The sequence below is a fragment of the Haliaeetus leucocephalus genome, unplaced genomic scaffold, assembly GCF_000737465.1.
Source record: "Haliaeetus leucocephalus isolate CR32 unplaced genomic scaffold, Haliaeetus_leucocephalus-4.0 Scaffold251, whole genome shotgun sequence".
In the NCBI taxonomy this organism is placed as follows: domain Eukaryota; kingdom Metazoa; phylum Chordata; class Aves; order Accipitriformes; family Accipitridae; genus Haliaeetus; species Haliaeetus leucocephalus.
The window spans coordinates 7472064-7498146 of NW_010972687.1; the positions used below are offsets into that span (position 1 = coordinate 7472064).

Genomic DNA, 26083 nt, shown 5'->3' on the forward strand with positions numbered 1-26083 from the left:
CTACAGCTTTCCTCTTGCGATCCTCCTTAGGCATAAAAGTAGAAAATTATGCTGGCATGTAATAATATTTTACAAGTTTTGCTGTAAGTTTACTTTCTCTTTTTTTTTAATGAAGACCTATAAACTTTAAAACTTAAGCATTCAGTGACCCTTCTCTGTCATATAAGCCTCAGTGCTCTGTAGATACCTTGTACTGGTTACTGAGTTTTCAGTGATAGCTCTTTGCTCAATGAACTCCTAGATGAAAGCATCAAGAAACTTACATGAGGCCTGGTTGCTTTGAGCACCTACCACACACTATATTCTCTGATGCTTTGCATAGTGGTTTGATTTAGAGGTAAGTGCGATGCTGTGTACCATGTTCTTGAAGCCATGTGAAATTGGTAGAGCTGCTTAGCTATTTCCTCTGACTTCAAAGGCATGGTACTAAAAGGTTGACACAGGTCCTTATGGATCATCACTGTAACTGGGGAAGAAGCTGGCCATTTTACTTAGCTGTGTGATAAGACCAGTGATCAATGGAACCAGGAAGGACAAGATGTGCAAATAGTACAAAATGAAAGAGAAAGGGGAGAGAGATGTCTAGGCCAAAATGACAGCATGCAGTAGGAGAAATCTTCAGGATTCAGTTGTTGATATGCTACTGCTCTTTGGGAAGTTGTCAGAGCTTCCTATGCATCACCTTTCCCACAATTTATAGGGAAAAGATGCCTGCAGGGTATTCTGTCGCAAAACCATCTGTGGTTATCTGAGTCCAGATTGCGTGCTCAGAATATTGTAATTGTGCCTTCTTTGTGAAGGGGTTGAGTAAAACCTATGCTTTTATTTCCCTGTGCTTCTTCTAACCACTGTCAGTTCCAAGTGATCCATATCATTGAGTGTAAGTAAAGGATGAAAGAAAGGGCATGCATACTTCCTGATGCTTTTCATTCAACAGTTCATCAAGCCAAGCACATTGAAATTTTTCAAAGTTGAAATAAAGGAATAATTTAAGCTGTTTAAATGTCAAGCTGTATTTGGACAGCAAAGGAAATTATTAAGTGACTCACAATAGCTTGTTTGTTCTTGTTTCGTGTGATTTTTCAAATAGAGGTTTCTATGTATATAGTAAGCTACCTTACATGGTTAATTCCCGTGCATGCAATGATAATTACCTAAGTGACCTCAGTGGAGAATAAGCTGTGTGCAAAACCACGTCCAAACCCACATTAAAAAAAAGTTAGTTATTATCTTGGGTTAAAGTGTTTATTTTTTTTATCTTCTAGTCTATCTGTAGCAATATAAACATAACATGGCATGCGAGCACAAAGGTGCTGCTGTTCTGAGAATTCTAATTGTACTCCTGTCTGCCAGGGAAGGAAGCAGTCATAAATTTTAGGCATTATCGGTAGTGTCATGGCTTTACAGTGTTTGGCACTTTTCTTTGTCTGTTCCATATTAGCTGATAGTTGCAGTATTTTTTTATATCCCAAAATACTTCCCTTTACTTAAGGGGGATGTTTCCCCAACGCTTTACACTGGTATGAAATGATGATAGTTCTTGCATAGAGTGACCTAATTAGGTGTTTTAAGCTGTCTGTTCCAGTAGCCGCTACTGTGGGTCAGCTGCATTTCTTTTAAGTCTGACAGATGTTTTATGAGAAAAATTCTAGTGAAAGCATAGTCATTTTACTTGTGTTTTCTGTACATCTCTTCCTGTGTTTTTTAATTTGCTATGGACTTCTGTATGGAAACGGGATCTTGACTGTATATAATAATTGCAGTCATCCCCTCTTGCTTCCTGCAGATCTTTGAAGCTGGAGGATTTAATTTTGCACTATCTTTTGGTTTTACACTATTTTAGTTCAAGTGATTCGGTATACCTTCTCCCAAATTTATGGGAGAATGTGGCCTATATGTCTTTGTTGGTGATGCTGTGTTAAACTCTACATAAATTAAATTAATAAAGTATTGTGGACCAAATTTAAATAGCTTAAAAGACAGAGATTCAGTGCTTTATGTAGAATTTTGAGTGCTTCATGAACACCTAACAGCACTTAATTATCTGATTTTAAGTTCTCTCACAAGCAGAAGAGAGTGAATTGGAGGAAAAGGAGTAGGGAAGTGTGTCAGAATGCAAAGACTCTAGAGCTCTTAATTAGATTGTTCAGGGAAGAGATCCCTGACCTCATGCTACACTGAAAGGTGCGCATCCTTCATGTACTCAAGAGAGCTAGGAGGTTAAAAGCAGGAGATTAAAAGTAACACCATTTTTTGGTGCTGTTGATGATGACATGCTACTTCCTGAAGAACTGTCAACCACATTGGCATTTAAATAGCAGAGTTATTTCATGGTTTCAAATGCTTTCATGTGAGCCAGTAGTTACTGGTGTGAACAAAGCTGGCTGAAAGACTTGAAATGAAAAATAGGGTCTGTGTGTTTCCTGGTCGTTTGCGCTCTTCAAATCAGTTCACTCCCAGTCCAGTTTTGTTGATCACATTTGAAACCCTAGTGTTTCAAAATCTCTTCCCACTAACCTACAATTTGATTTCCTTTCCTCTTGGCAACACCTGAAAAGACTCTGCATTCTTTGTTCTTTTTCATTCCCGGAGGAAAAACATTCTTTTCAATACAGAGACCCTAAATTTTTGTATCACCTGAGCCTGTGCTTGAGACCTTGACTTCTCTTGCAGTGTTTCATTGTGTAAGTACTCTTTTTTTTTTTTTTTTATTTTCCCCATGGAAGTAATTTTTTCCTTGATAACCACTGAGGGCCTTTCACAGTCACACCAATCTCTGTGTTTCTATGGCTTTAGAAACTGCTTACCATCTTTCTACTTCTTCACAGCAAACGTGCTGTCATTTGTTTTTCTCCCCGGGGGTTGTAAGCCTTTGTTTGCATTGAGTTGAAGTACTTTTTTTGAAACAAAATCTTCAAAGTTTTTTGTTGCCAGCTCACATATTTTAAATAACATAAGTTTACTACTTTGTCTGTTTGAATTGATGTACTTTAGATGTACTAGTTTTGTAGTAAGTGCTAGCACAAGGAAAAATTCTTAGCCAAGCACTATGTGTCAATAACTTGACTAGTCGCTTCACATGTTGCTGGGAGCTTGAAGAGTATGATGAAAAAAGTGCCCCTTGGTATGTACCATGCTCTTATTTTTTTCCTTAAACACTTACTAACTGCCAAAAACAGAATAATGGGAGAGATGGACTTCTGGTCTTACCTAGTTTGGCTGTTCTTAGAGCAATTTTGCCCAGCAGAGCAAGCAAATCAGTGGAACCAAATAACATCTGAGCAAGATACTGACATTTTCAAGACAAGATCCCAATGTTAGGTTATTTGAATCCTATTTAGGCTCTAAAATTAGTGGCCTCATTTTCAAGGATGCTGGACTCCCTCGAAACCCCAAATAGTGTTTGATGAAAGAAACATAGAGGATGCTTGGCATATTTGTAAATCAGGTCAACTTATATAGCTGGCTAAATATTGTTTAGCAACCCAGCTTTCAATTCCTATTTATAAAGATCTTCGTCACTCTTCTTCTCCCATGTAATGGTCTTCGGTATTTTAAGAGGAAAGAATATCTCTTTCTTCAAAACACAGTACCTCAGCAGAAGTCTTGAATCTTTCCAGGCCATGTCACTAAGGTTGTTAACTTTTTAAATTGAAAAGGGAGAAGGGGGAAAAAAAAAAAAAAGCAGGGGTGGGGAGTGGGAATCAAGCCCAAGCAGCCTTTTGATCTGTGCGTCTGTAGTCACCATTTTTCCAATCTGTATGTCTGCAGTGTTCTGATGACAACTGCTAAGTCTGTAGTAAAATCAGCCAGGACTATTGGAAAATATCCAAGTGTCAAACCTAAATGTGAGGCTTTAGTATTGTTCAGTCTCAAAGAACTGTGATTGACTGTTTGTCTCGGCTTAGAAGCCTTTTGTGAGTGTATAAATGTGTATAAACTTTTTTGCACAACATTTTCAGTTGTGTTAATTTGACAAAATACTTGCAAGAGTAATCCTTAAACATGAACTCTCCTTAGTCTATTTTTCACATATCATTAATTGGTTATCCAGGCAGAAATAACCATGTACAAAAATTAAAGTGAAAAGTAGAAATATGATGGCTGGAGAAAGAAAAACTGCTTTTTTAACTTATTTTTGATTCATTATGTAGTGGAGAATCTTAACTTGAATCTTGCATACTTGCTTGCTTGTGTGTGTGGTGGTTTTTTCTTTTGATTTTTTTTTTTATATGAGAGACTGCAAGTTGCCTGAGATTTTAATTCCTGATCCTGCAAATGGTTTTGCATGCCCTCAAATTTACATACAAAAGTCCTTTTCTTTTTATTCAAAAGCCATACTTACTTCGTATATTTGTTGGCAGGATCATGACTTTGTTATACATAAGTGAAATTTGACTTATAATGATGCAAGTGACTTTAATGTGATTTGAATTTATAGACTGAAAAGCCATTCAGCTTAGACTTTCTGAAAATATTTGCAAGTAGTGGTGCTTTGGTATTGTTGTGGTTTAACCCCAGCGAGCAACTATGCACCATGCAGCTGCTCACTTGCTTCCCCCGCACCCAGTGGGATGGGGGAGGGAATTGGAAGGAAAAAGGTAAAACTCATGGGTTGAGATAAGAACAGTTTAATAGAACAGAAAGGAAGAAACTAATAATGATAATAATAACAATAATAAAGTGACAGCAATAATAATAAAAGAATTGGAACATACAAAACAAGTGATACACAATGCAATTGCTCACCACTCACTGACAAATGCCCATTTAGGTCCCAAGCAGTGATCTGCCCCCCCAGGCCCAACTCCCCCCAGTTTATATACTGGGCATGATGTCACATGGCATGAAATACCCCTTTGGCCACTTTGGGTCAGCGGTCCTGGCTGTGTCCCCTCCCAACTTCTTGTGCCCCTCCAGCCTTCTTGCTGGCTGGGCATCAGAAGCTGAAAAATCATTGACTTAGTATAGCAACAACTGAAAAACATTAGTGTGTTATCAACATTCTTCTCGTACTGAATCCAAGACTTAACACTATACCAGCTAACAGAAAGAAAATTAGCTCTATCCCAGCCAAAACCAGGACAGGTATACATCCAGTGGGTTTTTTAAATAGAATTTGGAGCTTGAAATCCATAGTGAAGTCCACCTAGGAGGATTTCGTATCTGTCCTTTTTGTGCTTCTAAGATGAAGAATCAAGCAGGATATTTGGCTGAAAATACCGTTAAATCCATTCATCAATGCAAATGGAAGTGCTAAAACAGGATTGAGCATAAACCATTTTTTAACCCTAGGTTCTGTTTTTCTACCCTGTTTCAGATGACTGCCTGTGCTGAGTTATTTGAGAAAGGATGCAAATTACCAATTTTTTTTTCTCCAGTTGGCATTTTTTCATTTGGAAAATTATGTATTTTGTAAATCACACACAAATAAGTAAACATTGTTTATTTTATTATTGTGGAAATCACCTATGAAATCCATGTTGTCTCTGCTACAAAGACTACCATAGAGAGTTATAAATACAGAGATTCACTTTGATGTACATGGAGTGCCTTTTGAATAGTAACTGTTCTGGTAGATATTTGGTGTGTTTGCTAGCCTCACATGCTCTGTTGCAAGGCTGCTGTAAATAATAATTCAGTATACCCATATTTAGCAAAGGGACTCCAGAGATTCACCTTGAGGAATGGAGAGGAGAAAACGTTATACTCATTGGGGAGATTTTTTTAAAGAGAGAAGTTGTTGGGTATCTATTTAAAATGTTGTTTGGTTTTTTTTTAATACCAGAAAGGTGGTCAGTCCTGAGTGACATAATATTGAAAATTCACTGTAGGCTATATGGGCTATAACATACAGTCAGTTTTGAATTCAAGCAGATCTTGGATCTGTCCTCCAGCCGTCTAAACATTCAGCTCATTTTATTTCGCTTTAGTCTTTCCTTCTTCATGGATCTACCGTCCCAGGGATTTGGATTCAGTTTTTAGCGCTATAGAATTTAATTAGAATTTTGATGAAACTAATATTAATCTATTGACAAGGTAGCAATTTAGTAATTTTTACTTTTGCTCAAGCACTGCTTTACTATTTCAAGAAAATAAAGCTATTCAAAATTCATCCTGACTGGAGTCTTAGCTGCGATAGCAGTAATTCAGAGTATGTGACTGTACAACACATGCATATGAACTTAGTGGTATTTAGACGTTGAGAACATTTCTGATTCTTAGCTGGAGCCTGAAGTGTAATTTGCTACCACTGCAATCACAGTCCTTCATCCAGTTGTCATTTTGGTATCAAAAGAGGATTTGGAGTATGTCAGGCACAATATATTCCCTTCCTAATGTGCTGAGTTGCCTTGTTTGTCTATTAACTCTTAACAGATGTTATTTTGAATGTAAGCCTGCAAAGAGAATAAAACAAGTTCCTTTCTTGATGGAAAGCAAAATTTGTATTTCATCATTTTATAAAATTGCTACAGCCAGAGAAATATTATTACTTTAAAAAAATACCAGAAATAAGACTGATTATTCCTAAGAGCATGTCCTTTTTCCCCTTCAGAATGATTGTTAAAAGATTCATAAAGCAAAGTGATTTCTTGCCTTAAATACCTCTTTTTTTTCTCTTCAGTTTCTTGAAAAGAAGTACTTACAAAATAGGCAGTTCTTTAACTGAGTATAACTCATAAGATGTCTCATTACTTTGAACTGAGGCCTTAACTTGGAACATGAAGCAATTCCCTCTTCTTTCCCTCCCTCTCCCTTGGCTTTAGCTACAAAAGATGTCATTTTTTCTTGTAGTTACTGGAAAGTTAATGAGGCTTTTTTGATGCTACTGTAGAATAGTACAGCATGTTATTAAATTCTAGGATTGGAATTATTGCAGAGCGTACTAGCATCATTATAGTTAAGGGTGCCTAAGCATTTCCAATATAAACTTGTATTTCAGTGGTTTGTAACTGGCTGTAAAGACTTGTTCCCAGCTTAAAGCTGGCATAAAATGGTTTGGCTCAGGAAAAGTGTGTGTGTATTGTACACATATATGAGAGGCAGGCATATGTTTACACATATTATATTTGTTATATATTACACAGATTATATGTGTGCCTAATCATACATATCCATGCCTGCCCTTCATGTATGTGCATATATATGTGTGTAGGTAATACTAATGAATTTTTTTTGTTGTACGAGTTGTGTGGCATTTAGAAAGTAGAAGTACTCTTTTCACTCAAAAGTGACCTATGTATAGAGAGATAGAATATGCAGAGATGAAAACAGTAATTGATTGTCATTATTGAACACTGTTTGTGAGGTTTTGAAAGTAATTTTCAGAAGAAGTTCTCCTCTCTATCCTACTTTATCTCTCTACCCCTCAACTTTTTTCTCCTACCAACAGAGCTGCATAAGATGATGGAAGAAGATTTTTCTTGTTGCAGATCAGTAGTAACATAGTCCATCTGCTGCTTAATATTGTACTATTACAAAATTTCATTTCAGTTTCTAAGTCATATAAATTGTAGAGTGCTTATAAATGTAGAGATTTTGCATTGTATATGCTGTAAGTGATAAGATACTTAATACTGTGGCCAATTGTTTTGAAGCCCTAAGCTTGACTTGGAAAGGGCCAAAAGAAAGGCAGTGTTCAAAGCAGCCACAGACTTCTGTCATGCTATTATCTCTGATCTGAATTGCCATAGTAGCTATGTGAAGCTTTCTTAGTCTCTGTCTATCATAATCCCTAGTAGTCTGCAATTTACCAGCCCCACCGGGGAAGAACCTGAATCAGGGAGTAGATTTTAGATTTTAAATGCAGACTGCAAGACCAATGATGCTCAAAGCAAAAGGAAGTGCATAGAAACCATTAAATCCATGCATACTGCTTTACCTCTGGCACCAGTTGCTAGGTGCTAATGTCAGTCTTTTTTGCTGCAGCTTTGCTTTCAAGTTTAAACAAAACCCACCCAAACTATGCAAACAAACTGATGGCCCTGTTTTCTTTTTTTTTTTTTTTTTTTTTTGCTAAAGAGAGAGAAAAATGAAAGGTAGTCTTAAAGACAGGGATTTGAGATAGGAAGGAATGGGTCAGAAAAGCTGTAGACTGGAAGAGAATGAAGATAACATAGAATTTTAGTAGGTAGTCGCAGTACTGATGGGCTACATCATGTTCCTCTGCATGGAAGTTTTCACAGGAGACTGGTTTAAGGATCCCTAACCCTTTTCTCATATGAGTAGTAGTTTGAGTACTTGCTGGTGACTACCTCAGAGAAGGCTAAGAGAATTCACGTTCCTACAAAACAATGATGTTACTGAGCAAAAACTCTGCCAAATCTAGTCCTTGTGAGTAAAGCAATCCATTGTGAGCTCCATCTTTTGCTTCTGGCCAGGGAACCTTTTTGGATAGTCATAGAAAGTTGGGTAGACAATTTTGGTTTGCTTCTGCTCCACTCACCCACCCCTAGCCTAGGGCAATTGTCTTCTCTACACTTGTGACACTACACTGTGGCCAGTTTTGGGCTGCCTATTATTATGACAGAGATACTCACAAACTGGGTAGAGTCCATCAGGCAGCCACTAAGATTATTAGCAGGTAAGAGTGTGTATTGTATGAGAAGAGGCTGATAGAGCTAGATTTGCTTAGCCTGGGAAAAGGCAAGACTAACTGAGACTCTTAATTGATATCTTCTACTACCTGAAGGAGTGGTCACAGAAAAGACAAAGCCGTGGTACTCTCAGAGATTCACTTGGAGAACATATGAGGCAACATTTGCAAGTTGCAGTGAGGAAGTTCAGACTATATGTAAGGAAAAGGGTTTTCACAATGATCATGGTTAAGCACTGAAACAGGTATTCCAGGGAGCTTGTAGAACCTCCATCCCAGGAGATGGTGAAAAGAGGTCCCTTCAAACTTGACTTTTTTTCTGAGATTCCAAGCTTTCATTGCTTTTACCTGTGCTATTGCTTTGATTTTTATGTTCAGTGGCAAATGACACCTCCCACTCCATGTTACCTGTATGACTCATTCATGTTGCCACGGTATTTTGAGAGTCTTTCAACAATTAAAATATTTTTTTCTCAGAAAATCCTGGAAAGTAGTAGGAATGTATTCTTATTTTACAGGTAGCTAATTGGCATCTGTAGATGTTACAGGAGAATCTTCCAAAGACACATACAATTTCCTAATTCCGTTTTCTCCCATCCCATGCCAAGGTCAAGTAACGAACTGAGTCCATGTTGTTTGAACCCAAACCCAGTGTTCTAACATTGCACCAGCCTGTCTAACTTTTCTTGTTTGTAATAGTAAGTACTAGGTATCTGCCAAGTTTGAAATGCATACTCCAAAATTCTGGCCTGCTAGTACTAACAAAAAACAGTCTTTAATGGGAATAATGTATAGTGCTTCCTTTTGTTACTCTTTGTTTTTAAAAACACTGGAAGCATTTTCATTATTACCTCTAATCCTGGAAAATGCAAATTTCACATGTAGAAGTTTCAGTACATTAAAAAGAATGAAAGCTATTGAAATTGGGGGTAAGGGATAGGATCTTTAGTGACAGAGGATTCTAATGTAGTCTTATTGCCTGTGGTGTCATCTTATATGGAATGTTTTTGCAGTATGGCAATAGACTGATTTTATTCACTTGTTTAGAAATTGTTTCAGAATGTGGTTAAGCTTTTGGAAATGCCTTATTTGGTGCCAACAAGGTCTTCCTGCAGCATGATTAGTTCAAGAAAAAATTACATATCAGCTATTGTGAATGCGGGTGGTGGTTGTTTTTTTTCTAGGTTAAGTGGTGCTAGTTTTTCTCATCTAATGTTGATCTTACTGGTTGGTTTGGTTGAATGAAGAGATGTGTTTCTTAACTTCTTTTTTGGTTTCGTTTTCCACTGAGAAATCATTTTAGGTGCAGTAGAATTATGAAATGGGATGTTTCATTATTGGCTAGGTGTAAAGGTATCTATGATGACTATCTTACTAAGGCTTTTTATCTTTCTGATGATATAAGGTGAGCTCAGACTGAACCAGCAGTATAGTCTTAGACAAGAAAAATGGCTTCAATTTCTTCCCTTCTGCCTCTCCCAATCCCTCTGAAAAAAATCCAAACAACCAACCAGCCAAACCCTCCTCCAGTCCTACAATGAGTGTTCATGTGTAGCTCTGGAAAAAAAATGGAGCCATGAGCCAAAGACTGGTTATCTATTTTAGAAACATGCAATTATTTGGCAATAATGTAAAAGTAGTCTAACACACCAGTATTTTACAACTCCTTGTTGCTAAACAAGTGAAAATTCTATTCCTTCCCTATACCCATGACACATGGTTTATGATTTAATCTGTTTCAAATTTGTGCCAATATTTTTGATTCAGTTTTCCAAATAATGTGTCCAAGGAAGCAGGTTGCTTTTGCCCATACAATTACAACTTCAGCAACCAGGTAATATATGCAGCTGATGATTTTTCTTGTTTAGAATATACTACAATGAGTGTTATGGTCCCTATAATGCTGGTGTAAATCATGAGTAATTCCATGAAGTTCTATGTAGATCTGTCCCATGTGCATGAGAAGATAATTTGTCTATGAAACTTAAAATTTTACAGCTAAATCCTAAAAAATAGAGGTGGGTACTCTTGTAAGTATTTGGGCTTTTTAGCTGTTAATGGAGATGAGGTATTAAATATTGTTCCTAATTCTTATGAGGTATATTGTGATATTGTTGAAAATAGGAGATCTTGTGCAAATCAAGATTATTCACCTGAGAGTTTAGAGCTTGGTACACAAAAAGCAGATTCTGATGATGGCTTTCTCATCTAATTTATCTAAAACATCTGGGATGCTGGAGGAGGAAGTGCTTTAGACAGATTTAGTCTTTGTTGGGCCACTAGTCAGTTGTGCACAAAGTCATTTTCTGTGAACACAGCAATTAAACATCTTTTCCTTGAGCCCTTTTTGTCTATCAAATAAAAAAAGGGAACAGAGATGGGATTTTCTGCTACATCTGTCAGTTACAGGCATCTTTGGCAGGGGGTGGGGGAGTGAAAGGCTGCAGGGTTATAGAAACTGCCAGGAGGCATAGACATAGTTGTGAAATAGATAAATACATTGTGAAGAACAACAGATAGAGGATTAGCTGAGCAGTGATAATATGAAGGAAAATAAATAGAAATTAGTAATGACATAGGAACCCGTGAGGGAACAAACTACAAAATGTAGCTTGTGAACATGCTCCAAGCACAACCAGATCAGTAGGTGTGTTTTCCACGGCTTATTTATTAAGTTGCTGCAGTACTACTTTGAGAATATTATTTCTGTCTGTTATTATTTTAATTTTGCGTAGTGACCAAAAGCCACAGTAAAGGAGTAGGTCTTCCAAAAGTACCTAATTAGGGCAGGGACCACATAGCCCTGTCAAACAATTCCTGTGGAGTGCTTTTCCTTTTGGTCTTACAAAGTCAAGACCAAAGCAATACTTGTTTTCTGAAACCTGCCAAACTTCAAACTTAATATTTTTTTCCTTGTGTAAGTGTATAATTTCTGTAGGTGTCAAGGTCAGGTTAGCACCCTGTTGAAGGCTCCTTTTGGCCTTTATTGGGAAACGTTTGCATGTTAGGATTGCTCTTCAGGGATCTGAGAGTCCTTGATGGCATTCTGAAGTGACAGAAGTAAATTGTGGACAAGAGAAATGAGCATGTTCAGAGCCCATTGCAGGGATTCCAGTACTGTGTTAATTGCTTTTACTATTTGTTGGAGTCTTTTATTATTGTTATTAGTAATAGTTTGTTTCCTGTTTTGCGGGTCTTTTTAAACAAATGGCCCTAAAAGTTCTTTTAATTAAGAACAAACCAAAAATCCTGCCCAAAACTGCGAAACAGGGTTTTCAAAGTCCCTATATGTGGTTTTGCACTGATTTGATATTTGTTCTCACTTCTGTTGGAAGGGCTTGTTTGAATGGATTTCTATGAACTGGTGCTAAAAGAGCCTATTTTTAATTTTGTTCCTTTTCCTTCTCAAAAGTAAAATTCAGAATAGAAGCTTTGACACAAGAAAATTCAAGTCTAACTTGATTGTGACGCAAATGGAAGGACCACAGAATGTTTACAAATAGAAAGAGAATTCCATATAAGATTTATGTTTCTCCTAGTCTGTGAATTGAACTCTGTCTGCTGGTTTTGATGTTTTTCCAGAAGTGTGATTGTCAGGTAATTTGAAGTGAGCAACACGCAGGGGCTTTTAGATCTTTTGAAATACACAATTAGTGAATTATTTACTCTGGGGCTGAGATTCAAGGGGTTTTTTTTCCTTCCAGAAAGCTTGGGAAGAAAGACAAATTAAAAGAAAAAATAGCATAAACTCAAAATAATCCAGACAGAACATTTAGAACATAGACTATGAAGTGATGAAGATTACGTCTTTCTCTGCAATGAATATTTTTTCTTGTAACCTTGTGTTTCTTCCCCATTTCACCACAAGCCTTCCCAAATATATACTTTGGCTTGTTTGTAGTACCAGCATTCATACTGACACATTCTTTGGCAGGAAAAAAAACAACTTATCACAGCCATCTTCTATAATTAGTGGAATCATTTATTGGTTATTAAGAATAATTCCTCTTCCATGGCCACCAGCAAAACTTGTAAGATCATTGTTACGATCTTACTAATTTTTTCTCATTGATTATTAAGTGGTTGGATATGGGTTGGTTGAGACCTTCAGCACTACAGTCCTTTGCAGTGAGGATTTGGATCTCATGGTTTTACATTGCATTAGTGGGGCTAGTTGGGCTAGTTTCTGTTCCCAGAAATATGCAATTTCTCCAGTAAATTCTTACATAAACAAAATCTGGTGATAAAAGCTCTGACTTTATATGAATCAGGAGGCAGGAATGCCTTTCTCATCACAGTTGGGGTTTTATTTATATTTGTTTGGTTTTTTGAGACCTTCTGCAAGTACTTTATGATATGCTCATTGCCTCTGACCAAGGTAACTTTATCTTCCTAGACCTCAGTTTAGCTTTTGGTCTTATTTATCCTTGTCCTCTTTGAAAACTTACCTCAAGGTGTCTTTTTTAGTAGCATTGGTACTTGGGATTTTTTTCCCCACTTCTTTCCGTTGCTGCAAGTCTATTTTTTCACATTCATAACATTTACCCACTCTAATTCTATACTATTGTATAGTTAAGTCTCTTTTCCTCATATATGTTGTAATTCAGTACTGGCTTTGATCATGACCACTCAGTTAAGTCTTCCTCTGCTTAATGGCTTGGATCCTATACTTCCTGTATTTGCTATTCTTCTTACTTCTTTGCTCTCTTAACATTCTGTCAGTTGGGAGACTTGACAGTTTTATCAAATTCATAGTGTTCAGCAGCTTATTTGACCTTAGAGCGATCCATTTCACTTTGACATTTTGTTAATCCATTTCTCCCTTTGCTCAGTCCCCGCAACTGCTAGCGTGGGGCTTCACAAGGGCGTAGGTCAAATTTCAGTTACTCCCAATGAGACAGTATAGCCAAAACTTTCTTTAGTGTCTCATGATCCTTTGTTAGTTTTCTAAGCAAAGCTCTGACATTCCCTTGCTATGTGAGGTCTGAGGTCTGCCCGTAACTTCAGCAGCAATGGGCTGCAAGCTGGTCTAGAGGGCCTTCGCAATTCTGAGTTTGGACAATAATCTTTGGGAGACTACAGCATGCGTCAAAAGGCATCATCATCTTCTGTCACATGCTCTGTGCTTTTAGAATAGTTAATACAGTCTGTTTGGCTAGTGTTACTGTTCTGACATTTGAATGCTGGTTAGTTAAATTTGCCGCTGAACCCACTGCAGAGCTGTGATTATGACCTTCAGTAAGCCGCTGCTGCTGTTTGGCTAAGAATGAAAAACTTTTTTTCAACACTGCCACCATCAGACACTGGCAGCTTTGGACCCATTTTGCCAAGGAACATAATTTCCTCTTTCCTTCTGGCTTCCTTCCACTGTGTAGCATTTCCAGCTATTTTACATAGCACTGTAGTACCATATAATGTTTCTTTCTTTAAAATTAAATAGCCTTCTGCTTCTTTGGTTTGGGCAAGAATATTTGGAGGTGAGCATTCAGGAGGTTTACCGCACCTTCCACAAGTGTTCTATTTTTAGACGAAAACTTCTGGTTGTTTAAAAGATCTAATGGATGGCAGAACTGCTAAGAACAGCTTGGACAGTGTTACATTCTCAGCAAAGTACACATTTTTGGTAGATACTATAGGAAACACTGGGTCCAGCAACTGTGGAAAGATCTTATGATCCTTCACTGTTATTTTTGGAATGTGTGTGTTGAGGGGATTGGCTGGCCTTCTCTTTTGATTTTTTGCCTGTAATAAGGCAGGAAGGGATGTAGTTAGTAGTGCCTTGGACGTTTTGGTTTCTTTAAGTCAGTCCAGTTATTAGGTAGTAAGTACATTATGTCTCTGTTTTGCACTGAAATCAGACTCAAAAGCTAAATGTAATGACACAGTGCTGAGCTAATTTCTAGTTTAGAGATCAGCAAGACAATAACTTTACAAATGCTTCCGGATATGTCTTTGTATTTCTGCTTGAAAGAAAAAAATCAAGCAAAATAAAAGTTAGACAAAAAGTAGTCTTAAAAAGCCCACGCTGTTACTGGCATTGACTGTGTTAACAAGTAATATAGTGCCGTTATAGTGGATGAATAAGTTGAAGTAGTCAGTGCGGAGACCCCTACGTCTAGAGTCCGTACAGTCGGACAGATGTACTTTGTACTTGATTTAGTCTGGTCCCTTGAGCTAAATATCCCTTCCCAAGCGTTGAAACTGCTCAGAGGAGTGCTTATTTTTTCACACCCTTATGTTCCTGTTGGGGTGAAATGGTGCACAACTGCAACAAATATTCCTCTCTAGCTTCCTCTAGAAATAATACAGGTTGCCTGCACCAAAATCTCCCAGCGAGCTGAACTGGTTTGGAAATGTGAATGTGAATGACTGGAGCATTTGCTTTAAAAATATGCTGTTAGTCCAAACTAAAACGCAAATGTGGGTATAGCCATTAACTCCCTGCAGCAATAAACTCTCCAAACTGTGGAATAGTGTTTAACTGTACTATGGTACATAGTAACAATGTAGCAAATACCCACGGGGGGGGGGGGGGGGGGTTTTTTGGGGGGAAAAGGTGATTTTATCTAAAATACAGCCTGAAACGAAGTAGGTTTCACTCGTTCACTGTCACACTCAAGTGCCAGAATGTGCGTGGTGTCCAAGAAGTCTGTCCAACAGTCTGGCACGACAATATTTCCGTCCAGATGTTCAGCTCTGGATCAGTTACCGTGACATGAAGGACATGTTTCAAGTTCTTATGTCTCCTGGGTTCTTCTTAGCGTGGCAACCACATGCAGGTTTTGGTTATGCCCTTTTGGAGCTAACAGTGTTTTCATTCTTTTCCACTTTGTGCATGGTCAGGCTTTGGTCATGGCCCTTTTTCTCCAGAGCTGGATGTCTTTTCGAAGCTTAGGTGAGCTGGGGTCTTGATGACCTGCTTATCTGTGTGCCATTAACTCAGGACATTCTGACAGCCTTGAACTTGCTGTGTGTTCCTCTGGATGCCACCACACCCAGGCCTTCCCATTCATTCTCAGTTCGTGCATATTGTTGCAGCTCTCTGCAATACTCCTGCCAAAAATCAGACACTGATGAGGTTTAAATTTGGACTAGGCTATGACTGGAAACCAGGAGAGTTTTCAGCAGGACATGTGTGCCAGTATCGACCCTGTAAGTTACAGTTATGTAAGGCATGTGTCCTAGATGCGGAGGAGGTACTGAGCCATTCTGACTCCTGTGCCGTTGTGTCTGCAAGATAAAGATGCTGATCAACAGAGTCCACAGACTTCCTGCCTGGGGAATATACCAGTAAGTCAAACAGGCCTACTCAGGAGCCTGTGTGGCCTAAGAAGCTCCAGACAATCCAGAAAGAACCATAATGGAACCTGTGACTAAATACAAGCAGAACAACCCGGATATGATGAGCCTCTTGCTGGACAGCAATCATGTCAGTGTTGGTGGCCACAAGAAGTAACTACATTTACCTCCAACTAACTGGAACTCTTCCGGAGGTCAGTGTGTAGATGTAGCACCATGGGCAAAAGGTGTTGAACTGGAAACATAACAAAAACCTACATGTTGATATCATCCCCATGTCTCAGAAGTGTGGAATGATTATACTAAGAAAGGCTTTTGCCATGATAGCGGGAAGTAGCAGAATTAGGTTTGTACAACTCCGGAGCAGTGTCTGTTCACTGAGAGCAGCTTGATACGCTAGAACTTCCTTTGAGTTCGGATCAGCAGCTTAGAATGAGCTAGATACTTCACATATATCTGGACCATTGTTTGAGCCAACTTACCTTGATCTGAGAAACTGGTAACTTAGATTTTTGCCCTAGTATCAGTTAGAGGATATAAATGCTGGGAAAATGAGCTCCAAGAAGCTGGTAAACCAGAGCTGCTGAGTTTTCCTTGCTCAAGTCCAGCATGCGCAAAGTAATGTCTCCGTTTCTTCGCAACTCCCCCTTTCCTTGTATCTTTGTGCTTACTAATAGGGTCTGCCAAATCAGTCATGCGTACCATATCGTAACCGTCATTAATTGGTTTTTGGATGAGAGTGGCTGCTGCTCTGAGAACAGCTGATAGAAGCAGCTTTAAGCTATGTGTGGCAGAGGGAGATTTTGGAAAGACTGGAGTAGGACAGCCATTCCTTTTTGTACATGTTCTGTCTGTCACTTTGTTCTTTAGCTCCTCATTCCTTGCTGATGCTATGTTGGCTGCTGGAAAGCATTTTCCATTGAGGGTGGAATAATTTCTTGGCTGGCCTGGAGACACCATTCTATCCTGACAGGCGACGGCTGGGTTTCAGGTTTTGACATCTATGTGACCTCCTGGCTGGACAGTGCAATCCACCTGCATACCAAATGTTCAGTATGTAGGAAATTGTGTAAAACAGGGAGCTTAGTGCATTTCCTTGAGCAAGAGAGTCTGTTCTGGGAATGTATCAAACTTTTGCTTTTCAGATTGGCTTTCCACAGAATTTAGATTGAATTTCAAGTTTTGAGTATCTTAAAAACACTCTGTCATATGGGCACAAAAACCTAAAAGACCATGTAAGGTTTCACCATGGTGAAACCTGTGGTGATCTGCAACAAGGAGAAAACTGAAGAAAACTGAGGTTTGTCCGGGGGGTTAAATGTCAGTGGGTTTGGTGTAATTTTGCCAAGTGAATTCTTCAGGAAGTAGGAGACAAGACATGCTGTACCACCTTACTGTCAGCAGCAGGAGGAATGTTGTTGCCTATGCTTGCTTAGCATAAATATTCAATACTGCATATATTCATATATATATATAAAAAAAAAATGTATATATATAACCCCAAACCCTATCAAAACAAGAAACATCTTCTGCTTTTCACCTGGAGGAAGTATAAAAGAAGAAACAATGTGCAACAGATGTTAGTCACATGGCTTAATGCAGTGTGATTTAAAAAAATGTGCAGAATACAAATTTGCTTCTAGTTACATTGTTGTTAGTAGATTAGCTCAACTGAAATCTAGTCAGATTAGTCCCAAATTATGCAAGTATAAGAGAACAGAATTAGTCTTGCCCACACAAAAGGCTTATTTAGGTTGTAAAGCTTGAACAATACTTTCCAAACCTTTCTGTTGTTGTTTATTTATGTTAATTAAACCAATTCCGTTCAGTCATGAGCTTTTCTTTATACACAGTGTGTATTTTCAGGAACTACTTACTCAAACATGTAAAGACTGTTAAAAGATTCTGAGATGTCAAGTCGTATAGGAGTCTGGTTTTGTTTTATGAATTATATTTCTTCATTAGTGTTGCTTTAAAGCTTAAGGAAAGTAAGAGTTTTTATATTCTATAATCTACATATACTTTTTTTTAGTTATCAAAACCGTGGAAAAAAAGCACGTTTTACCAGTGCAAGTGTTTGCACTGTATCTTAATCACTATTCCAGCAATAGTAAGTTGAAAATTATGTATATTTTATTAGTTTTTCTTTTCCAATGGCATAGTATTTTCATTCTGATAGCATTGTCTTTTTAGTGCTTCATTAATATTCACTTGGGAAGTGCTGCAAAAGCTAGTCAAAACTATTAGGACACACAATACAAATCTTACTCCTTGTGTAGCAGAGTGTAAAATAGCCACCAATAATTTCATAGGTAACTCAGCAGTAGAACAGGAGGAACTCTAGAAAGTGACTTTAATGGTAAATTGTTGTTTTTATTGTTTAGTTGCACAACGTAAGTTAATGAAACTAAATCAACAAGGAGTGTCCTAAGGTAACTCTGTATTGTACTTTTGTTTTTATACAAGATGCATGCAGTACATTAGTAATAGGTATAACCTATTGAATACATTGCATATTTGGTGTGAAACTGTACTGTGCAAGCCTGTGCAATACGTTCTGTACGCCCTGAAATTATTCTTTTAATGAAAAGTAGTTGTGTGTTCAGTTAAAATCTGGGAAGGTATGTGGCAACATTTTATAGGAAGGAGGGTAGAAATGTACAGAGAACTTTTCCAGTGATTAATAGCAGTGATAACATTTTACTTAACACAAAAGACAGAATTCCTTTTTCTGAGGTATTTTCCAGTTGTTTGACACTAGGGGCAGAGTATGGGTGCTATTTTTAAAGACAATTCAGCAAGTAAATACTTTATGCTTAAAAACGTCTGGCATCTCATGGCATAAGAACTTTTAATAAACACCTGCATAACAAGACTGAAATATGCTACTAAGTTTGTTATATTTGCATTATAAATTGCTGATTAATGCAGTGTTTAAGGAAAGTAAAGCAGGAATTACTAGTATTTTTCTCCATCTCAAAGTGAATTTTTTTTATTTGTGTCTTTAGTCTTATACTCTCTTAAATATGATCCTTTGTGAAGGCAAAGAAGGGAGTTTGTTCTTATTTTGTGACAGCTGTGTTTGTTTATGAGCTTTTACTTGTGGATTTAATAATTTGACATAAAATGGACAGATGTTTGAACTCCTATATAAAACCATGTTCTAAACAGTGTAGCTTACTGCTCAACAAGAGTACTGACTGTGTCAAAACAGAAATACCTTTCCAGTAATAACCACCCTGAAAGCAGAAAAGAACAGAGCTGCCAGTTCTGTCAGGTGATCCAGATAAAGATGTCAAACTTCCATCATTACATTTTCTCCATACTTACAATTAATGTCTCATGTAAATCACATTATTGTGATAGCAGACCATTAAAAACTGTGCAAACCAAAAGATTAGGAGAGTTCCACTTCTCATTTTTTTTCTATGTGATTTATTGCTACTTAGAATGAATTTTAACATAGAATAATTTTAAGTGACATGGACACTGTAGACACTAAAGGTGACACAAAAATGGTATAGCTGCATTATAGTAAAGAGAACTACTGGCATTGCTAGAGGTCAGAACATCTGTATGGTGCACGGCCTTTTCTCTGTCTACTCACATTTAGTCATCATGATTTCTGCTCCCACAGGTTTTCGCAGAGTTGCCATAACTTCTCAGTCTCATGAAAAAGTCAACATTCTCCACAGTTCTCATTTCTTCACACAATGAGCAATATATTTGGTAGTTTTTGAAAGTATTACTACCTGAACATCCGGCTGAGGCCTGACTACTGTTCTGTTGTGTGCCCTCATGTGTTCATGAGTTTTTCAGAAAGTGCTCAGCCCTCTTCAGGTCACTGCCCTTGCTTTGTAGCCAGGTAGGAAATTTCATAACCATAACTGGCCTAAAAACCTTTGATTTGATATAATATACCCTGCTTTTTTGAAACACTTGCATAAATCTTATTAATCCTAATAGGCATCACATGTTCACAAAGATGGGGAAGGATAACCATTTTTTCAAGATTCATATAGTTTTAGTGATGTTATTTTTAATGATTTCTGGGTTGTATTCAGGCATACAATTTTCTTCCTACCTGACGTCAGTAGGAGGTATGCTTTCATATCTGGAGAGTGTACTTGTTTGTTTTTAACTACATAACACATGTATCAGTGCTTAGATACCAATCTTACAGGAGCCAGAGAAATACCTAAATAGAGAGTCAGGGGTGGAATGGCTAAAAATATACACATAGTTTTAGATATTCTAATCTACTATAGCATATCTGAAAATGCAAGGCATTCTTAAGATGTTGATCTTGGAACTTAAAAAAATCCAAAAGATTAATCTGTGTTCATTCCCAATCAGTTTCTAAATTTAACTTTCCTTTGGATAAAAAAAAACTAAAATCAAACCTTGAATTAAACTAGTCTCAGTTGATGGACAGATGTACTAGAAAGCTTACCCTCTACTTTATATCTTTTGCATAGCCATATGTCATCAAGCACAAATTATTCACATCTGAATGTAATATTGTCGTGCTGTAATCTTGTTGTTAAGGTAATGATACAATATCACATTAAAAAATGGCTGTTACTACAGTCAGGCTTTTTGTTTGTTTGTTTGCCAGTTTGTTCCTTTTCCTTCAGATTAGGTTTTGCTTTTACCATTCCAAATTGATAAAAGAATAAATCCTTCCTGTTTATAAACTGTTATCACACTGTTTTTTTCTTTTTCTGTTATTGACTTGACTGAAAATGTGAGATGTATTATAAATCATAGCTAGCCACTTTCTCACATCATTTTTGCCTTCTGTTTTCCATGTGTGTATGGTACTTTGCTGTGTGATTTTTTGAATAGTCAATTTTATGCCTTTTTATGTTGATTGAAAATGAGCTTATGTTTTGGAATATGCAGTGTGTCTACTTGTGTGTATCTTTTTGCATTTAGTATCAGTATGTTGCCATTAATACTGCATGTACAGTGAAAAGAGTACATTATGTGTGCAGTGTGTTTTTAAGTTGGGGCTAAAATAGTTGATCGCTTTCTTCCTCCAAAGGTATCAGTGCTTCTGGTACCTGGACATTTGGAGTAAGTTAAAACTCTAAAAGATTCGTTGTTATTTGGTTTGACATAATTTTTAAAGTATTTTTTCTACATATGGCCATTGTGCTCCAAATTACCTGCTTGTGGTAGGTAATAGGTATGAGATTGTATTACTGATAACCTAGGTGAAGAAATTGGGTGGCTAAATTCAAATCTGATATGTTTACCTACAGAGATTCTTATTTCTGAATGAGTCAAGAAAAGTGTGGATGAGAGAATTTAGTTGTGTTCTTTGTGTTTGTTACCAGGTGTAGGACCAAGATTTTTCACCCTGTGTGCAAGTTCTTGTCATGAGACTAGCAATTTTTGCTGTTGCAATTGCTTCCTAGCACTCCAGGCTTTTCACCTGAGTTAGTAAGTAGTAGTCTGACAGTACAGGAGTTACTTAAGGTGTTTGCCTTGGATGACTACGGTATCGATGCTGCTGTCATCTGTAAATAACCTTAGGATCTCCTAGACACTATGAAAACTGTGGGTCTCAATACTTTTGCCGCAACAGTTATCTGTCTTTGGACTCCTAAATGGGAGACTGGAAAGGAGGTGGTAACACCCATGCTTTTGTTATGGTAGTATCTGCCTAAGAAGGGTTCAGGTCAGAGGCCATACAGGTTTGAAATAGGTTACATGGAGTACCTCCTGTGAGTGACTGTCAATATACACGTTCCACTTCACGGTGTACTTGCACATGCGCATCTGAGCTGTTACAGCTTTTTCTAGACAAAAGAATTTGTACCTTGTACACCTAGCTTTTCTTTGTGCTCTGCACTGAGTGCATGGAGGGCAATGCATGTCATCCATTCTTTAGTGCCTTCCAGTTCTGGCTTTTGCTTAGGTAAAGCATTCTGTGGCTTCTAGTCCATAGTCTCTTTTAAGCTTCTGAAGTAAACTAAAAAAAAATTACAAGTTTGTAAAAACTTGCAAACTACAAATAACTAGTCCTTCTTATTTTGTGTGGCACTTTTAAATAAACTGAGTTTGCAAAAACTGTAAATATGAATAGTATACGAAGGCATATTAAAATCTAAGTGATTGTGCTCCTGGAAACAATTTTTTTTTGTTTGGTTTATGGTTCTCTCTCACTCTTTACACAGTTATTAGACAAACAGAAAGTTGTGTCATATGCAGTGTTTTAAAACCCAACTGCCTTTTTCCAAGTGCATAATCTGTAGGAAGAATTAGCCAGCATTCAGATAGAAAGAATTATGCTAATATAGACTGCTGTTACAGTTCCCCAGTTATGCCATAGAGAGACAAGGAGCCTCAAGATAATTTCCTTTCCTTGGTCATGGATTTGCCAAGAGAGTTGCTACCTGTGAACTGAGATTAATCTGTTGCCACTTATGGCTAGGAGAAATTAATGTAGGAGATATGGATCTGACACTGACAGGCTCATTGGAACTTTCCAGTTGATTGAAGAGTGCCATGTATTCTCTTTTACAAATAGGATGGGTTTTTTCTGTTTACATTGTCGGTGCTCACAACTTATTTAAAAATATCTGCTCTGCTGTTTTGTGTACAGAAGTCAGAAAGACACAGTGAAGCAGCTCTGGCAAAGACCAGCACCTGATTACTTCCTACTACATGATGTTTAAACTGAATGTGACCTGGAACATTCGTTGGACAAAGAACTTGCAAATAAAGAGTTTGGGGTTTTCTTTTCACGGTAATACAGACTGCAAAGAGCAGTTTGCTGCTCCAGAAGCCTTTGATGAAGCTCTGTGCAGTAGTTGCACATACTCCTTTAGGAGATGCCAGAGAATGAGCTTGTTGTGTGCTCATTACTCCTGGGGTCTGTTTTGTAATGTGTTTTGCGAAGATCTCTTCTGGCAATTTCTTTTGTGTAATGTTCATGCGAGGCCAGCGAGGGAGTTTTTGAGATGGTCTGTTCTTCTGTGCTGTCAGTATACTGAAGATACCCACCTCCCTGTCGTCACACCCAGATGGTGCAGGCTCTGCTTTCCCACTGTTTGATTCATAAACTTACATAAGGAGGAGTTGGCCGAATTTCAGCTAGAGGTAATGCTCATAGGAAAAAAGGAAAAAAATAGTGTGCTTCGTCTGATTCTGCTGTTGATAAAGACATCTCATCTTCTACTGATTTATTAGATTCTGCTGATTCTGTGGAATCATTGTTGGATACAGCTTTTTTTTGTAAGAGGCAGGTTTTTATCAGATAACGAATTTGTGGTGAGAATTACTGGTCAATGAGCGGATCGTCTTTATTTTGCTCAATTTAGACCCTCCTGTTTTAGTTCAGGGTGTAGATAGTCTTCTTGAGTGGGTATTGGAGGCCTGCTGTCAGTCATTGCCAGTCAAATTTTTTTTTTTTAAACTTCAATTATAGTTTTGCCCAAAGCTTTATGTGTTGAAATGTATTATACATATGAATATTAGAATAAAATTCTAGTCTGAGATACACATATATGTCTCTCCCATTGAAATAATGTCATATGCATACATCTGAAGAACTGAACTTGACTTTAAGCATTTTCTCAAATAGATATAAACTATGAATATAACTTGCTTTCATTTCTCTGTATGGGGATCCCTAAAAGGGCTCAGAACAATCAACACAGAGAAACACTGTGATTCTTGCGTTTGCCTTCTACGTTTCATTTCTTGCTTTATTTTTTTCAGCAGTCTTTTAATTTACCTTTTTCTGATTTGTGTGCAGCATATGCTTTAGGATTGCGAGGGACCCAAAGCTGATGAACCGTTTTGTGTCTGATCAGAATCTTGTCCCTGCACAATAACATAAGCATCGCACCTCTGATGCAGCCAGTCCTTGTACCTCTAGGGAGCAACAGTCTGTTAGCAGCTTTGCTTATGTTTCCTGCATTTGCGGCACATTTGTACTGCTGTTTCTGCTTTGGTAATATGACCAGCTCAAATTTCATTCTAACTATGTCAAATTATCAAATAAAGCTACAGCATTGCAGTCGCCAGGAAAATGAGAGACTGGACAGTGACATATTTATGATCTATATTCTTCCTGTTTTTCAATTCTAAGGCTGCTGTCATTTTTCCATTTTAGCAGTCCAATGTACGTGTCCAAGACTTGCCTGCAGATGTCTACTTTAACTGAAGAACTATTTCTTTACATATTTTTTTCTTTAATTGAAGGAAAATTCCTCTGAACAAATAAACAAAGCTGATAGAAGTTTGGGACTTGGTAAGCTGAGTGATTCTTTACATTTTCTGCTTATCACTACCTGATCTTTACATGGGAAAGAAGATACACATCTTTGGAAATTTTCAGCTTAAAAATAGTACAGTATTGGAATTCCTTGAAGAAAAGTGTATTCTGCATATTCTGAGTAAATCAGCATTGTAGGTTGGGGATTTTCCTTTACTGGTCTATTTTATGCCTAAATCCAGATTTCTCATACCTATATGACTCAGTGATGCAGGCATCATATATAGAAGATGTGGGGGAGCATTATAGCCATACAGAAACATTATTTTGCCAGTTCTTGACCCAACTTTTGTGTCTGCTCCTGTGTGCATATACTTAAATAGTATGTTTAGTTTTGGTGTAGAATAGCACTGGACCTTTCTGAGAGGATTTTAACTGGCAGATGAGAGTTGATTGGCGCAGAAGCTTGTCATCTTTCTGAAGTGTGATTTAAGGCTCCATAAAGAAATCTAAGATGTTGATCTGTCTCCTAAGAGCTTTATGTTTGCAGTGTAAACACAAACACAGACACGTCCAGAGCTTAACAATGTCTTGGATTAGTTCCTGCTTGTTAATGTAGCAGAATTAAACTGCAGTGACAATGTTAATAGGAGCTTGAAGGAAGCAGCTGGTAGTTAAGGATCTTACTGAGGGTAAAGAGCTTGTTTGTGGTTGTGTGTATTACTTCTGGCTCCCAGCTGATCCTTGTAACATAGGTGAAAAAGGAATTACAGGGGATCTGTAAGATGCTTCAAGACCTGCCTCTTCTGGAAAAGAGGATGGGACCACGTAATCTATTATTAACTTCAGATAGTTAGATGTTTTAGCCCTTTTGTCATAAAGTTGGGATTTGAAAAGAAAAAGGTTTTAACACTGTTTGCAGATGCTAAGCTTTCTAGCAGATTCAGTTTGAATATAAACGTGAAATGTGGTTGGAAAGTCCTGTGCTGCCCCTTGCCACAATTGTTATTACACACTGGCAACTTTTAATTTTTGTTTTCATAGAGCACTTTTTACTGTTTTAAAAAAAGGCAGAAAAGTGTTGGTGCACCAAAATACCATGGTACAAAAGGATTCCCCTTCCCCTCACTCTGATGCTCAGGGAAATTGCTTAGTCCTTACTCATTAGGCTTGAAAGCACTTTGAGAACATAAAGACACCCATGCTGACACCATAATTCTTACAGAGTGCCTGTGAGCTGGTTCATTTCTGTTAATTTGGTAGTTTCAAATGACCTTGTTTCATCTTGCTATCTAGCTTTATTATCTTAAGCCATGGGAAAAGGTGTTCTTACTATTATTGGGACTGCTTTGAGCATAGTCCTGTGCCTGTTGATCACAATGGGAATGACAGGAAGGGTCTGCTCCTTTAAATGTAATTCTTTGGATGTTTTTCAACCTTTTTATTTTAAACTTGTCCTTCATTTATTATCTGCCTAGAAGCCACTCTCTTGATCACATAATTTTTAGAATTTTGACATCCGAATGGGATGCATACATACATTTCTTAATGGTGGGTGATTTTAATCTTCACAGTGACAATAAATCTGGCAAATCCCTGGAGCAATGGTGTGGATTTCTTGATGTTTTTATCCCTTTCTAATTATTGCAGAGGTTGCTTGATTTAAAAATGTATGGCTGGTGTCTGTTGTCATTACTAATGCTCAAAGGTCAAAGCAGGTATTCCAACAAACTTTACTTTCAGCTAATCATTATAATCTGCTTATTCTAGGCTTTAATTAGTGTACGTTAGGTCTCTTTGACAGTTAATTATTTCCCTTTTGTAAGGTGTAGGAAATTGTTCTAATTTTTGTTGTTTTCCTCCTTGACATGTAAGTACAAGTAGAGAAGACTGTTTGAATAGAACTGACTTGATATACTGTTCTGCCAAAACATTAATATCCACATGCTCATTTTGGA

At 37.5% G+C, this 26083-nt stretch overlaps 1 protein-coding gene across 1 annotated transcript in view; it reads left to right on the plus strand.

The window, feature by feature from the left end:
* LOC104832467 (chromosome unknown open reading frame, human C9orf3) overlaps window positions 1-26083 on the plus strand; it is a 181277-nt gene that overhangs the window by 23819 nt on the left and 131375 nt on the right. The gene's annotated exons all lie outside the window — the stretch shown is intronic.